The 17,004-nt window shown below is 36.8% G+C and overlaps 1 protein-coding gene across 17 annotated transcripts in view; it reads right to left on the bottom strand.

The window, feature by feature from the left end:
* Positions 1-17,004, bottom strand: part of DLGAP2 (DLG associated protein 2) — a 455,914-nt gene that overhangs the window by 310,548 nt on the left and 128,362 nt on the right. For 4 of the 17 annotated variants that reach the window (XM_036380776.2, XM_036380777.2, XM_036380778.2 and 1 more), the window contains exon 1: positions 7,452-7,544. The exons of 12 other annotated variants lie outside the window; for them this stretch is intronic. The gene's annotated coding sequence lies outside the window, so the exon portion shown is untranslated. Of the gene's footprint in view, positions 1-7,451; positions 7,547-17,004 lie in introns of those variants that run through there. One more of the 17 variants, XM_036380779.2, reaches the window with a different exon arrangement.

Genomic DNA, 17,004 nt, shown 5'->3' with positions numbered 1-17,004 from the left:
TTGTGTCATGCAAATATAGTATAGCATATGCAGGCTAGCTGGCTTTCTCAATGCTTCAAAACAAAAATGAAATTAAGTGTAGAATGTGTTAAAGAGTTGCACTTTCAAGAACTTCCTTACAATAGTCTGAAGCCAAATCTCACCAGCTGCAGTGTGTGTCTTCAGTATATTTTCAATTTCAAAACCTTAAATTTGGGAAGCTAATGCAAATCTGCATTCTTTATTAGGTCTGTAAGTCGGCCCACACTTGACTACTGCTGTAATTTTATGTTTTAAATCTAAAGAAATGGAAAATACAGTTGAAGATGAGTTTTGAAAGTGAACATATTAGTGGCCAGGTTCCCTAAGTGCCTTCCCTGATTTCTGCATGCAGTCATTTTCACAGGACTTCTTCAGAGTCTCAGCATATTGACAGAAGAGATCAATGGAAATGTCTGCCCTTCTGTGAGGATGATTTCCCCTTCCTTAGCATAGAAAGAAACATATATGAACACCATCAGATGTAATTTCTATCCATTATGTCAGTCATGCTTCCCAAATATATCAAAGGGGCAACTTCTGCACTTTTATCTCAAAGAACACAGCCTCCTGCTACCTGGAAAAGTATTGCCACCCATACTTTCCAGAGGAATGACTTATAAGGAAACTATATGACCTATTAACAACCAAAAACATTTTCAGCATAGCCACATCTTCACCCTTCACTGAGGTGCCTGAAACACTTGTCCTGCTCTTTTTTTTCCCCAAAAACCTGTGTAATTTATCATTTTATTATCACTGCTAATAGCATGATCACATAAGTGAAATAAAAATATCTGAATCAAAGAGATTCATCTAGCAAAAAAAGTCAAAATGAGTTTTGCTACTTTTCTGAAAAAAAACCACGTATTGATCCCCCAGGAGCCTGCCTTCCAAAGCAGTGGCTTTGCATGAAACAATGAAGACTGAAGTATTTATGAGCCAGCTAAATTTCATCCCTGAATGAGAGTTTGGGAGATGCTGATAATTGTTCATATATAAATTAAGAGGGGAAATTTTAGAATTATTAGTCAACAGTTTTATTAACTTCAGTATTTCCATCACTATGCAATCATTATTAGTACAAAATCCATCTTTTGCTGATTTTGTTATTTAAAATGTACTCAGTCATTGAAAAGGCTTGACTGAGAATTGTGTACCCACATTTAAATGAGTTAGAACCAGAACTGGGACCAGACTATGTCTGTCACTAGAGCTCCAAGCTTGGGCACTGATTGTAGTGAGTGTGTGGCCATGGAGCAGGACAATGAGCTGAGTGAGGAAAGGCACCAGGAGGTCTTTAGGGTCCTCCCTGGCTCTTGTGGCCTGTGCTATCTGGCACTATCTCAGTGGGGCACACACTGCTTTTTCTGGCTCTCTTACTGGAAGAGTGTGTATGTGTGTGTCTGTGCATGTGTGTGTATATGTGTACATGAACGCACACAAATGTGTACATGAATTCACACAAATGTGTCCATGAATGCACACAATGGTCATGATGCACAATGCCTGTTCCTGCTCACACACTACAGTATTCTGGGTGAGAACAGGTATAGAGGACCTGTGAGATCCTAGGAGAACAAGAAAAATCAAAAATGAATCTCAAGATTAAATTGTTATGAATATATAGCTGTTCTTGCTTACTGAAGCATAAATGCATCCATAAAGCCCCATGCTCAGATCAGACACAAGGGGTTTAATTCAAAGAAGTGTCTAGATAGGAAATCTAGGGAATTCTGTCTGGGATGCATGGGACTGATTAGAAGCAGGCACCAACAGCACAACAGGAACATAAGGGATCCATCAAAGAAGTACTACAACCAGCTTCAAAGGACATCAAACACTAAAGGCTGTGTTGCCATGCACAATCTCAGAGAAGGGAGTTTCCCGGGTTAGAAAGCATTTCAAGTTCATACTTGTTTTCATCCAGAATGGACCCAAAATTTAGACCAAGAAAACTTGACAGGCTTTTCAATATTTCTTTGGATGTAGATATGATTTAAGATGTTCTTTTTGGAAGTTAGTCTTACTCCTAGTTCCAGATTTTTTTCGTAGATCAACCTAGCTATCATCTGGTGTGCTTTAAAACAGAACTGCATGCACACAGGAAAAAAAAAAAAGAACATAATTTATAAAAAGCCTTGTTCAGCTTGTCTCTGCATGTTTTGGAAAAAGAATGTCTTGTTAAAGCCATGGTTTGGAGTGTGGCCACAGAAAAAGCCAAGTCAGCACAACCAGGCACACTTTGGGCACAGAGTGGGAAGGAACAAGTGTCTGTGGCAGGATGTGAACCTCTTCAGATGAATTGGCTGAAGGAATAATGAAATGGTACCACAACTTCAATACGTGGCAGTATGGTTAAAATATGGAGAGATAAATGCTTAGACAGCACTTCAGAGCAGTAGCCCAAATTAATTGTCTAATTGTAAGGTATAATTTAAGCTTTAACTAAGTCTATGAAAATGTATGCAGACTACACATTTATGAGAAAGATTCCATTGACTACATATAATCAATAAAATCAAGATTCCCTATGAGATTCAGCTACTTAGACTGCCAATCTTTATGACACTACAGTATTATTCCTTTTGGTTTAAGATGTTTTTTCCTTTCAGCTTCTATTATGGCTGCACAAATGGGAAGCCAAATAATTGCACTGAGGAAACAATGAGGCTGAATAGATACAAAATGCTGTCAAACACACTGGGTGAACCAAAAAAAATATGGTTTTAATTTCTTTCAGTTCTTGCCTGTTACTTCTAGCAGTAGGACAGAGGGAAGGGAAATAAATCAGATGCAAAAATAGTCGTCCTGATGACAACATCCCACTTGATAAACCCCAACCATTGATAAAATTTATAGGACCAAAATAGCATGAAAAAAAAAAAGATTAAAATCTCATTTCTGCAGAAATCTACAGAATAGCTCCTGAGTTCTGTGTCCTCTCCTAGCCATGCAGGTGATATGAATGGTGAGGGGTACGAGGTCTTGGGGGAGTTTAACCCAGTCATTTTCTCTAGGAGAGCCAGCGCAAAGAAAAGCATTCTAAGAATAAGTACCCCTTAGGTGCCTGATAGATTAAAAACAAGAACATCTGAACTAGGCCCACTCCTCAAAGCAATGCCAAACTCACTTCCCCCTCCAACCCCGCAGCAAAATTTCTGTAGGAGATGAAATACCTCCATTTGGGTTTCCTTGTCATCACATAGAGAGGAGCAGCCACAGTGAGGGAGTGTGACTGTGACTGTGTGCTGAAGCAACATCTAATCACCAACACCTGCTTTCCTTTCAGATTCTGGCATTTCAGGTGCAGGACCCCAAAGGGGTCTTGGCAGCAGGTGCTACCTGGTGCTACATGCAGGCAGACAGCACAACCTGGGGCACACAGCACCTGGCTGCCCTGAGCCACGTGCTCGCCACACTATCGTTTGTGCCGTGCTGCTGGAATATTTGATCCTGACACGCCTGGCCTGCCCTTGCCTCTCCTCTCTCTGTGGGTAGAGTACACGAAGTCTGGAAGCCCTCTTCCTCTTCGTGAACTGATGTGAGATTTCTATTCACAGGAATAGTGCCTGGATCTGACAAGCAAAGAGCAGCCTGATATTTTGTGGCCTCTGTTATTAAATGGTGTGTTGCCCTTATCATGATCCCAGTTAAGCCAGGAAGTGTTTTGCCATCAGCTTCAGCAGAAGCATGTTCAAGCCCTAGAAACCAAGGATTTGATTATGGTAGGTCATCTAGAAAATGAACTGAAAATTTTAAAGGATGTTTTTGCTCTTGTATCAAATGTCAGATTGAGTGCTTAGAACTGGGAGGACAAACAACAGATTACTATACAGATCAGCTAAAACTTGAACCTAGTGACAAAGAATGCCTTTTCTCAGAGATCATGGAAATATGATTCCTAAATAATTTTTCTGGTTTGGATCTCTTTCTCTCTTTAGTTTGATGGGCAATGATCACCTCTAAATCTTTGACTTTAATACTGCAAGTAACTATTGCTACCACAAAAGCTGCAGTGGCATTTATTATTTCCCTGCCATTTCTCTGAAGATGTTAATGGCAACTAAGATGCAGTTTCACTTTCCTTCATAAAAGAAATCTATGAATTACTATGTGGTTTTCTCTATGTCATTGAATGCTCTACTGTGCAGGTTGTCTGACAGTAACAGACTTGTTACCCTATTTGTACCTTGGTAATGTACTGCTAAGAGGAATTAATAGCTTGCTGTGCAGAGCTACTTTGCTGGTATTCATACGGTCGTGTACAATTTTCAGGCTTTATTATCAATTTTGCAAGCATATCTGTCAAAAACAATTAAATTCTACAACAGATATAATTTTTACTGCACCAATCTATGCAAATCTTTCATTGTTGCAGGTATGAATATTTTATATTACACAAGGAGAAACTAAAAGGAATTCAATTTAATTTAGCCATGGGGTCTCCAGTCAAGGATGTGTGGATTTGTACGTACTCCAGACCTTTTCACTGTTCTTGGGCAGAATTCCTAAAGTATATATAAAAAGAAAAAATGAAATGCCTGTTGTATCTAGAGAAAATGAAGCTAGCACTTATGGACCTTGAGCTATAGTAAATGCTTATCACTGAACAGAACTTTTTTTTTTTTTAAGAGTGCAAAAAGCCAGCTAATTTCCCTTACTACTCTGGAATAATGTATTGGAATTTTATTTTTGATAGCAATGTGGATCGCATATTCTTTCCTTTATTTTCAGACTTAGCTCCCTTTATATTCACATTAGAGACATCTATCTGGTCTGATTTCTACTAAACTCAGGAAACTTGAATGTACCAAAGTCCAGTTATTTGTGATTTTCCTTGATGAACTCCAGCATAAACTCAAGCTTTTCTTCTTGAAACCAGAACCAAACTATTAACTACTTAAATTTATTGCAATGACAAGGCCAAGAGCAAAAAATTAAATATCTAAGATGAAAAATCCAAGTATATAGACCAAAATGTTTTCAGAAAAAATATGACTGAGATTTCCAACACATTGACAATAATAGAATGCCAGAAATAATAAGCAAAATTTGTGGAGCATAACTAACATGACGTAATCTATGCCACGGAGTTCTATGGCTCCTCCACATAAAATTTAAAAACTTATTTGGTAAGGCAGAAGTGAAACATTGTATGCTCTGTGGTATGGTCATTTCTCCTTCTGTATATTCTTTTAATTTTAAGAACTGCATATACTGTTTTAAACATAACGGATGGGTTGCTTTTATTTATCTGCCCTTAGTGTTCTTATTGCTCCAACTATGTTGGTTATATTTTCTGTTATTTTTAGATTATTTATAACAAGCAGCTGCTTTCCTTTAGTGGGAATTATAATAGATGTAAAACTGGTAAAAATTATTAATGCACTTTTGGTTTTTTGGAAAATAAAATTTCAAAATAGCAGGTAGGCTAGTCAAAGCCTAGTGACTACACAATTATTTTTTTATCTTTGTTCCCCAAAAGATGCACCCTGAAAACCAATCAATATCTGAGATTTGATCAGCTAAGCTACCTAACAGTTGTATGTCTGAAATACAGCACATACAATTTGGCCTCTACTCATTATCTGCCTCTTTCCTTTAGCTTTCGCTTAATACACACAAAGGAAATCTGTGAAAATATTTTCATTGTTCTAGATCACTTTAAGAAGCCTTTACAGTAAAACTGCTTCTGTGAAACATATTAAGTAAATCTCATTATGTAACTATTTCAACAAAATAGTCTATAATCTGTGTTTTTTCTTGAAAAAGCAAACAGTAATATCAGGCTCAGTACTGCTGCTTAATCTGCTCATGTGTTGAAGCACCTTCACCTGCCTGCTAGTATTTTAAAATAGCATGTTTTGTTCAAAAAAATGATGCCATTAGTCACCAACTTCGCTAAGCATACAGATTTTGTATACCTAGCAAAACTATTGTTTGACTGTTTTCACAATTCGAGATACCTTTTAAAGTGTACTGTACTGGGAACTACATGATCATGTTGGTCACTTGTTGCTAAATAGAAAGGATGTAGTCTGTCTCAAATGACAGGGAAACATGACAGATATGGATCCATGAACTAATTGTGATCAAATGCAGGAACTGATATTAATGCATGCCTGTAAAATAATCATGTTGATACCACAGAAATAAAACCTTCAAACTTCTCCACAGCAATGAAAAAACAACAGAAATTGCAACTTGTGAATTGATGACAGCCAGTCTGAACCTTTGTTCTTATTTTATACAGACCTCTATTTTTTTTTTCCTTTGAGGCTTTGGTCCTGCATAAACTTTTAAAGAGCAACCTATTTTACCTGCACATCAGAAATCTATACTGGCAAATAGAAATCTATTGATTTTTTGGATAGGCATATCCAAAACTAAAAGGGCTAATACTCATGGGAAAAGGAACACCCCAGACCTCTACTGTTGAAAAGTTTAGAGCATGAGAAGGAGGAAAATACATACAGAGAATTCTTCCCATATTGAAACATTCATTTCAAGGCATTTGAACCCTATTCACTTGCTGCAAAGTTGCCAGTTCTAAAACCAGGATTGAATGAATTTTACTGAAGACCCAGTAACCTAGTGATCCTCCAGACCTCTGCTTAAAGGTATGTTTCTCAAAAAACATCTTATATCAAATCTTAACCCTTACTGTGCAATTAATATTAGGTATCTAAAAGAGTGCATACTGTGTGTGTGATCACAGCACTTTTTAAAGCTCATTAAATAATATTTCTGTTCAATAGCATTTTTTGTTAGCAACATTTTTAAAATGTAAAGGCTCTCATGACAGTGCAGCAAATATATGGGGGTTTTGGCTCTTATCTCATGTAGTGCACTTGATAAGGAGTACTACTGAATCTTCTGCACGCTGCATTACAAAGAAAACTGTCTTTCTGTAAGGCATTTTCTCTCCACTGCTTTCACACAAAATAAGGGCTCTTGCAGCTGAATGTATCTGGCTGTATTAATACTCAAATAAAAACTGAAACCCTTCTACTTTATCTGAAGTATAAAGCCCTGAAAAGATTTTTGCCTTTTCAATTGTGTTCACTGTAATAAAGGTTAATATTGAACTGAACTTATCGTAATCTAGCATCACATGTTAAGTTCCAAATCTCTGCATGTGATCTATTTTCTTCTTTATTGTTGAAATTAGAGAATAGGTAAAAAGATGGCAATATTATTAAAAATATCACAGCAAAAGCATTTTACTTAAAGACAGTTCAAACCTATTGCTTTCATGAGTAGGATAAAAAACATGGTGCAAAGTGCTCAGGAGAGGGAAGGGACTAGCATCTGTTGAAAATTAACTACTTCAACATTAATTAACACATCATTTTCTACCTGATGAGATGGTGTTGTAGAAAGTATAAATTCAAGGCACAAGAGTAAGAAATGAGTCATCTTTGACTTACCGTATCAAAGACTATTGCTGTATTGCAGTCAGCATCCAAACACAGAGCATGAAGCTTCTCACAAATCAGAAAAAATATACAATCAATGAACAAGTCAAATTCATTGTAAAAATAAAGGCCAGAGATTAGAGTATGTATCCAAGGGTCTGGTTAGTCACAGCTTTGACTAGCCTGCTACAGAGCTCTGCAAAACAAGTATACTGCAGCAGTGTGGCAAGCATAGGATTGCAATGCATGTCCCATATATTCAAGCATAATAGAAAACATGGTCTGGAGCTTATTCCATGTGGAAGTGGGGTTTGTTTTATGCAGGCAGAAAAAAGAAAGGTTCTTTTCCCACATAATAGAATTAGAAATGAAGATTTTTCTTGATTATTGTACACAATAATTCCCCAGGATATCAATTACATAAAGCAGGTGCCTCTGTCTCCTGTTTCCCAGATAAATGCCTGTAATCTCATTTCACAAATGATCCTATTTAGACAGGAGCCACCTATTGTGATGATATCATTTGCTCTAGTATCCATAAATGGGCAACTTCCTACAAAACGTCATGACTACTGACGACACAAATTTTTATAATATTGAGTGGGCAGGGTGGCTGATGGGGTCCCATCAATCTACAGCAGCTTCTTCTGATGTGATACCACGAATCCTGCATAATCACATAAAAGACTGTTAATGAAGAGGAGCATTAAACCTCTCTAGTAAAGCTCATTAAAAAAAAAAAACCAAACCAAAACAACCAAAAAAAACCCAAACAAAACCCCCACACCTAAAACTGGGAAAAAAACCCTGGAGAGGTAGTAAAGGCAGATAAAACATAATGACAGAGCAGTGGCACCTTTTCAAATGCCTTCGGCACTCTCAAGGATACTGGTAGATATGAACAAAATCACTCTCAGTTAAGAAGTGTAGCTGTCAGTTTCTTTTTAACAAATAATAAAAGACTGGATATCCTTTTCCCTTGCAAATTTAAAATATGCACTGACAGCAAAAAGGACCAGTGCTTCAGTGATACACAAATTAGCCCACTCTTAGTGAATATTTTTCAGAATTAACAGCTGCTTGTCACAGGAGCTTGGAATATGAACAGTGTATCAAATTACCCTCAGACTCTGAAATCCAGGCTGCTAGACAGGCTTGCTGCATGCACCAGCTACATGGATTTAATTTCTTACATCAGTCTTTTCTTAAGAAAAGCCATTCCATTAAATATTTGTACTTGGGAAATATTATAATACTCACAGATAGCTGAAATTAGTCTCCATCTGCCTGCTTTAACACACAGAGATGTGAGGAGAGTTAAAGGTGAAAGTGCGCACTTGCCTACCCACCCTTTTCCCCAGGGGACTCAGTTGTGCCTAGAGGCTAAAGCAAATTGCCTAAGAACTTGTATTTAATATTTTTCCTGGCAGAAGTTGGTAAGAACTTCAGAAGAAGGTCCCCTGGTTAAAAAAAATAACCTCAGGGCATTTTTCAACAGGATCTCCACAAATCTTGGTTTACTTACTCCTGCTTTGAAACGACTAAGCTGCATCTAAACAGCTTCTTAATTCACGGGAAGAAATGCATTAGGATCCATCTGCATTCACGTTTGGACAGTGCTCACCAGAACACCAGTCAAGCTGGGGTTTCAGGGTGGAAAACTTTAAAGCTTAAAAGCAAAAACCCTGAGAGGAGTTTATATACGTTTCCACTGATGTAGTTCCAGCAAAACAGTCCACTTCTTGAAATCCAGCCCCTCCACTGCACATTCCCTTCTAATACTTTGCCTTTATTTTATATTTCTTTGGACCAGGGACCGCCCTCTAGTAAATTTCTGTATTACACATAGAGAGGGTCTCAAAGGCAAGGCAGTGCAAATTTTAATAATAAAAGCAACTCTTTCAGAGTTGACTCCTACCAGAGTGACTCACTTCAGGTCTAGATAGGTTGAAAGCAAAATCTGAACACAGCATCCATGGCTACAAGACACAGTATGCTGTCAAAGCAGAGAAGTCAACGGGTTTTTTACAGGCACCCTAAAGAGAAGAACTCACTCCTCAGAGATTGAAAACATTGGAGAAAACAACTTCAGAGCGCCGAGTAGCCATTTAGACATAAGCAGGTTCTTTCCTTCTCCCTCCCTCCCTCCTGTGCTTGTCTTCCAAGACAAGACTAGCTGATTTCTTTAAATATGCTGTTTAGGAAAAGACAGAAGCACAGCTTTGGCTCTGGATATCATAACCCCTTCATTTCAGTACTGGGTGGAAATAGAAAAGCATATACTCTGTGTATCCAGATGGCATAAATATTTTCCATGTGTTTCCATGACAAAAGACAAAGATAACACAAGAAACAGTTAGAAAGTAGAAGTGTGTGTGAGTGTAACTGAGATTGATGGTCCAGAAGTTTCTCTCTTGGCTAGATAAAAGCTGATTAAATGGAAATGAGGAGAAGAAAAAAAGACAGAAAATAGCTAAAAATAAAATTAATCACTGCTTCATCAAATTCAGTCCTGCCTTGGGAAACACCAAATGTCAGAATTTCTTGATAATGTACAGTCTTTCAAGGCTGTTCCCGGGATGTAGTAGGCAAGTGCATGCTTTCTTAAAACAATACCTTTTTCAGCATCTGAGCTAAAGGATATCACCACTCTTCTTAACCTAGATTTGAGCTTACCATGAACACAGTGATGTGCTCAGAGCTCACTCCTGTGCAGAGGAGAATATTAAACATGATCCATGGAAGATGCCTCGATGGTTCTGATCTGTGCTTTAAGGCTTCTAAGCTTTGTAAAACATCGTGCTAAAGAGAATGGACCATCATTTCTAGCAGTTCCCATTTGTTTAGGGAGATATTGTGGGAAAATACTCCAAGAATATTGCTGTCTCAGGAAGGGCCTGAAGGATTATACTGAAAGGATGAGTCACTCCAGTGAAAGCAATGCACTTGGTCATGGAGAGATTGTCATAAACCACAACATCAAATACTAAGTAGGCAAATACAGTGGACATCTAATAAAACTGTAGACCACACGACAGAATATTCTACCCCTCTTAAGGTCTTTCCTTTACATGTGAGATCTTTGAAATACCCTGATATCCTAACAAATAAGTCTAAATGTCCTTAAACCACCTTTGAAATTTCTACTGGTCTTCCTTTTGTTTGGTTTGTTCTTTCTACCATAACTGGAAACTAGATCCTTCCAGACATTACAGACAGGTGATAAATCTGAATATTTCTGAGCTAAGAATTAGAAAGGCTGGATCCTCTTTAAAATGTCTGGGCTTTCCACTAATTAGAGTTGAAACCTAAGTTATAGAACACCAGTGGATTATTGAGACTCCATTCTGAAAGGCAGGAGACAGAAGGAGGTTGCCTTCTAAAACACCTACTGATATTTTAGTAGATAGTCTCTAAAGCAGAGACAAAACAAATTGTTTCAGTTAAATGAGTTTTTCTGCTGGTTTGAGTAACAAGAGACCCTACCATCTCCAGTAAGTATCATTGTAACATATATTAATTATACCAAACCAACAAAAAATTATGCTAAAAATATTTTCAATGCTGTCCTTTTAAATTGCAAACAGCTAACAATCAGTACAAATAAAAAGTGAATTACATGTCATCTTTTCCCAGAAGCAGAATAAGAAAACAGCTACTGCACATTGTGTGATGCTTCCTTTAATTGTATTACTTAGGCCACCCCATGTGCATATCGATTAACAAGGCTCACACTAACTAAAACAAGGAAAAGCTTTATAAGAACTTGCACTTCTACTTCTTTCTGTAGCAAACAAACAGGAAAATTAAGCAAGAGTCTTGGACAAGGAAATTTTAGTCTGCTATCCTCCCTAATGATTGCAGCCAATTAAAAATGCTAAGGGCTAGAAGTTTTATTCTCATTCTTTTAGCCAGATCTACTCGTGCATAAATCTCTTGAGGAGCTGAGCTGAACTGATGGGATCCATTGAACCAGCAACAGGCACCACATTTCTGTACCTAAGCAAAGATTCTCCCTTAAATCCCTCTGAGATTCATCACTTTTTCTTTTCAACAGCACTATAGAAAACACAAATAGGGGTTTCAGCCTCATTAGGCCAAATTTAATTTGTTGTAATATAGCAATGTTGATGAAGAATAATGTGCAGTTTTTAATTACCTGTCAAAAATCTATTTCCCAACAAAAAGCTAGAAATATCAATTACAGTTATCACAACTAAATAAATTCTTAAGAATGATAATAATCACAGTAAATTATTACTTAATGCCTAAAACAATCAGAAAAAAAAGTTCTGTTCTGAAGCTCAATTTTATACCACCAGCTGCAATGCTGGTGTCCCAAAGAAAATTTGAATTTCACATCCCATTACCAATACAGGTGTAAAAAAATTCTACAAAATAAAAAAAATTACATGGTCTGATAGAAAAAAAATCACAAATTTTCATTTCCATATGAATATTAAAATAATTGAGAGCAGAAATTTTCTAAAAAATTTGAGGAGGACTTTGCTTTTCAAATTCTGGTTAGCAAAATTGTTGATTGGTAAGGGGCAATCATGGTTTGCATCTAGTGACTCTTCTAAATGAAACAGAATTGTTTGGGAAATGGAAGAAAAGGATAAAAAGTTCTGCCTAATTTCTTTCTGTCTGTGAAACTGTACATTTTACTATGTAGTTTCCTTTTCAAATGAACTCCCCACTTCTTTGAAAGGCAGCTGCATTGAAACATTTATGGCTCTAAAGTCTGTAAAAAATACTGTTTAATATAAGCAGGAACTAAATACTCTCTTCTACCATAGACCTTGATACTGTAGGATGTCTAGTAGATTTTCCAGAGGTCAGATGTTTGGTAGGATTCATCCTCGCAGTCAAAAAAATCTAATTCTTGGAGCATTTCACATCTGGATTCTCTTAAATTATAGCTATTGTGACAAAACATTGCCTTTTCCAGACAGGACATCTAGAGAGAGAGTTTTCTTCATCGAAGGTCAAAGCTATAAAATTGTACTAACATTGACCAGCAAAGCTATGGCATGGCCATAACATTGGCATGAAAAGGAGGGGGTTCTTGCAGGTTAGGATGTCAGAAATTCTTCATATTTCGGTAGTATCAAAGTGGAAGATGCATCTGTGAGCGGGACAGCTTTGTGAACAATGATCCCTCACTCATTTGGAGGCAAGACTGCAAAAACATCTGGCTGCCTTTTAATGCAAGTGTTGAAGAACAGCTGTAATAACAACGAAGAGAAAGGCAATCCTGAAAGACCATATACAAAAAATATAGCACTAATTCCTTCTTTTAAAAATAATGAGTTTGTTTAAAAATTGCACTTTTTTCTTCTTACCAACATCTCCACAGAGCTTTAGTTAGAGACTTTTAATATCCTCTCCTTCCTTCCTTCCTTCCTTCCTTCCTGAGCTTGCTTCCTTCCTTCCTGAGCTTCCAGCCATTTCTTTGCAGTAGAATTCTCAGAATGTACTCAAGAAAATGGCATTTCAAAATTATTATTGTAAATGAAAAAGAAAAAGTAACCACCTGGTCTCCCTGCATGTTTAAGCTTAGAGCAGTTAAAAAAGTTATCTACTTTGCACTGTTTCATTTTGACAAACTTTATAACAGGGCAATTATTTTTACCAATTTTTCTCAATTAACACTGCTTCAGAAACCACTAATCTGAGAATGTTTGTGTAGGCTTTTGACTTTTTTTGTTTTAAGCAAAAATAGTTATTAGTGATTTGTGATAAATGACAGGCTTTATTTTTTCTATCTTTTTGTTTTCCAGTCTATGTCCTTTGTCAAACACAGTTCCTTCACTTGCAGTCCTGTTTTCCTTGCCTTTACTTCCCCTTTTCCTCCTTCCCAATTTTCTAAGTTCAAATAGACAAAAAAGTGATGTGAAAATAGATTTAAAAATTATCTTTTCCTATCTGGTTTTTGATTTTACACATATCTGATGTCTTTGAAAGATGATCAGTAGACTTTATGACAAAACAGAAGATGCTGTTCTAAAAAAGCATTCTAGAAACCATGGAAAAATAGAAAAAAGAAGAAGGACTTGAGGATGACAAGTATGATCAGGTTAAATCTCATATTAAGTCATGTGTTCTCCCTTGACAAATTTTTGGGAAAGGTGGAGAGAGACATGACAGCAGATACTGATAGTTCAAAGGCTTTCAAAGGATCTGGAGAGCCCAAAGGAGGCACCTCACATGATGAGGCTCCAAGTTGAAGCATTGTCTCCAAGTCACAGCCATGAGAAAGAGCCTACAAGGTCTCAGTAATATTTCTTGATTATTTGCTAAATATAGCAACACAGTCTAGATCCTCTGGCACATAAATAAAATTCTGCTTCACATATTCTGTGCTTTGTTTGCCAGTATGCAAATATGGCTACTATGTCACCCCAAAATTAACTGTGTCTTGTCCTGCAACAACTAAAGTACCAGAGTTTGGACCTTTGCCAGTTGAAATGTGGGTTTGACATCATGTTCAGGTCCTTGTCGTGACTGATGATAAGCTTTGTTTTGAAGGTGAAACAAAGTCAAATTCTGTAACTTCACATGTTGCCAAGATACAAAACAGCTGTCTTTTGGCCATATCTCATCAGAGGCACTGGCACTAATCCATTTCCAAGCATCCCAGCTCATAAACTCAGAACTATTATGGACTCGATAAAGTCAATCGATACATTAGTTAAGTGAGATGGAATGATTTAGCTCTTAGGGGAAAAAAAATATAGGCCTCAGTGTTATTAAATGCTGGGTTTGAGCAACCTGGAATAATGAATTACAAGAAAACCATTCAGACAGACACACCTGTCTTGGCACATTCACTTGAAATACAGCCAGGAAAACAAAGTCTTTTTGTTTTGTTTAAATAAATTGAGAGAACTTCAAATCAATGACTGCTTCTTAGTATCTATTTCACAAAAGCTTCTTGAAGAGCTTTTTTCTGAGACCCTACTTCAAACTGAGTATGTGTAACAGCTCGACAAGAACCTGGATTTGTCCCTTACAAATTTGAAAAGTCAAACTCTAAAGTATCAATGTAGGACTGACAAGTTTTTCAATGGTGGAGAAACCTATAGCATTTATACAACTTCTCCCTACTGAAAAATCTGAGCTAGACAGAAAAACATAGTATAGTGCCAATGGGAGGAAATGAGGTACTCTGGATATCATGATTTGCATTAAAAATACATTTTGACACAAATTCTCTTCAATCTTACTTAATGCTAACTTAAAGTAATAAACAGATGCATGTATTTACACACATCCAAATAACCAATAATGTATGTTGACTTAACACAATCTTTATGAGGCCTATTTTAGAAACTAATTAAATCTGTCTTTTATTTTAGAAAGTAAATAAATTTTATTTAATGCTCCTTATTTGAAGAAAAGAATATTCACAATATAGGATAGGGAAACTGCATCATTTTACAAAAAAACCAAAACTCTGAATACTTTAATGAAATTATATACAATATGCAGTATTGCAATATTCAATACTCAAATGTACAATAATTTCATATAATTGGAGTTAAATCTCCTTCCTCCTCTATCAGGCTACCTTTTCATTTCAGAGAACCTTGTTCACATCCCAAAGGAAAGTTCCCAAGCTGACATGTACTACAAATTCAATTTTTTTTTTTCTTGAGGCTTCTAGCATAAGCTATGGCAGTGAAAACGTGCATTGAAATTACTGGTTAGCCTGACTACTAAAAATAGTTATTTCAGCCATAGAAAACAACATAGTAGAAATATACTTTCTGTAGATTATCTCTCATAAGTTTTGTGTTTCTTGCAGAAAGACAATGTGAGCAAGACTACTCATTAACAGTGGAATGCAGGAAGAAGTAAAATCCCCCACAAAGAGTTCATGAAAGCACATTACTGTATGTCTGTAAACCTGCTTTTCTCTAAGGGTGACTGAGGGCCAGAAAATGACATGACAAAGATGCACATATCCCTGATTGATTATTTAACCCTGCCAGTCTGCAAAAAAACCCCATCAGTAATAACATTAATATTCACAGTGGCACCCTTTGATGCTTTCATAATTTAGATTTGACCTCAGAGAGAAACCTGGCAAATGACTTTTGTTCCCATGTTTCTGGTCTTTTATGAAAGGACAATAAAACCCCTGCATCAGCCTTGCATCGCGACTGCCCAGCAAGCACCCACAAATGTTTGATATCCAGGATTTTGCAGTCTAGAACTGAAGCACACTGGAAAAGCTGATACGTGTAGAAGTCACTATGGTTACTGCCTACACTTTCTTTGCCTCCAATAAGATCTTTCATTTCCATAAGCATTAAAATTCACCAAATGCACCAAAATTATTCAGACAAAAAAATAGTCTCTCTGGTTTATAAGCCTTTTAGCTGTGTTGCTTTCATCTTTTTAAGTATAGGCTCTGAGCTGAGGAATATTATTCCACATCTGAATATAAGAAAAAGTATTGCAGGAGAAATCTTGTGGCGGAAATGCTTTGTGGACCCCCAGCTTCAGCAGTGTGTGTGGAACAGCTGTCTGCTGTTGGCCAGTGCAAAGCTGAAACCCAGAAAACGCTGTACATGATGCCAGAAAAAAGGCACTAGCCTGAGATTCAGCAAGCCAAATTCAGATGATTGTTGTTAGTATTATTGTAAATCTTTCCAATAATAAGAAAATTAAAAGTTCATCTTCTGTGGTTAGATTCCCTATCCATTGTAATAAGAAATAGCAGTACGTAAAACAAATTTTGGGTGGGTTTTTTGTTTTTTTGTTTTTTTTTTTGTTTTTTTGTTTTTTTTCTTTTCTTTACCTTACAGCAATCAGAATGATTCTTTCTTTCAGTATTCTTATATAAATGTAAAGCTGGCTAGAGCCTGTAATATGTCCTGATCTCATGGTCATTCAGTGTACCAAGCTCTTTAAAATTCTATCCAGTAGCTGTGTCCCCAAGAGTCATTTAAAACATTTCCTAGTTTTATCCTTTTGCTTCAGTTAGCTTCCTACTTAAGTTCCTTCCAGCACACTGAATGATTTTGTTCCCTGATATTGCCTGTTATTTTGAAAACCTCCCTGAACCATCATTGCCAATTCTCCTACATACAAGTAGCCTATATTTTCTTTTCACCTCAAATACCTCCTTACAGCTAGTTGCTTTCAGTGTGACATGTTTGACAGATCAATATATTCTTTATCAGTTCAGTTACTTCTCTTTATTTTTCCTATATGTGATTTTGTTGATCCCTTTAGGAGAAAGTTCTTAACATTACTCTTCAATATACTCAATGAGGTCTTTTCACTGAGAATCCTTTTTCAGAAAGAGCAGGGTGCTCACTGCATACAGGACATGCAGGTAAAATACTTGACACCTTCAGCAGGAATTACACCAAACTCAGCTGTGGTTTATAGAGAAGCAGCTCCAGCAGAGGCTTATTCCTGCTGCTGAGTAGTCCCCTCAACACCCAAGTCTACAGAATCTCTTCCAGCATTGCTAGCCCCAAGGAGTCGAACAACACCCCCAATATTCACAGTTGAAACTTTCCCAAAATCATAAATGCTTTCTTAAAAG

Source organism: Molothrus ater, chromosome 3, assembly GCF_012460135.2.
Source record: "Molothrus ater isolate BHLD 08-10-18 breed brown headed cowbird chromosome 3, BPBGC_Mater_1.1, whole genome shotgun sequence".
Lineage (NCBI taxonomy): Eukaryota > Metazoa > Chordata > Aves > Passeriformes > Icteridae > Molothrus > Molothrus ater.
Note: the sequence above shows the minus strand (reverse complement) of the source record. Positions and strands in the feature narration are given on the sequence as shown.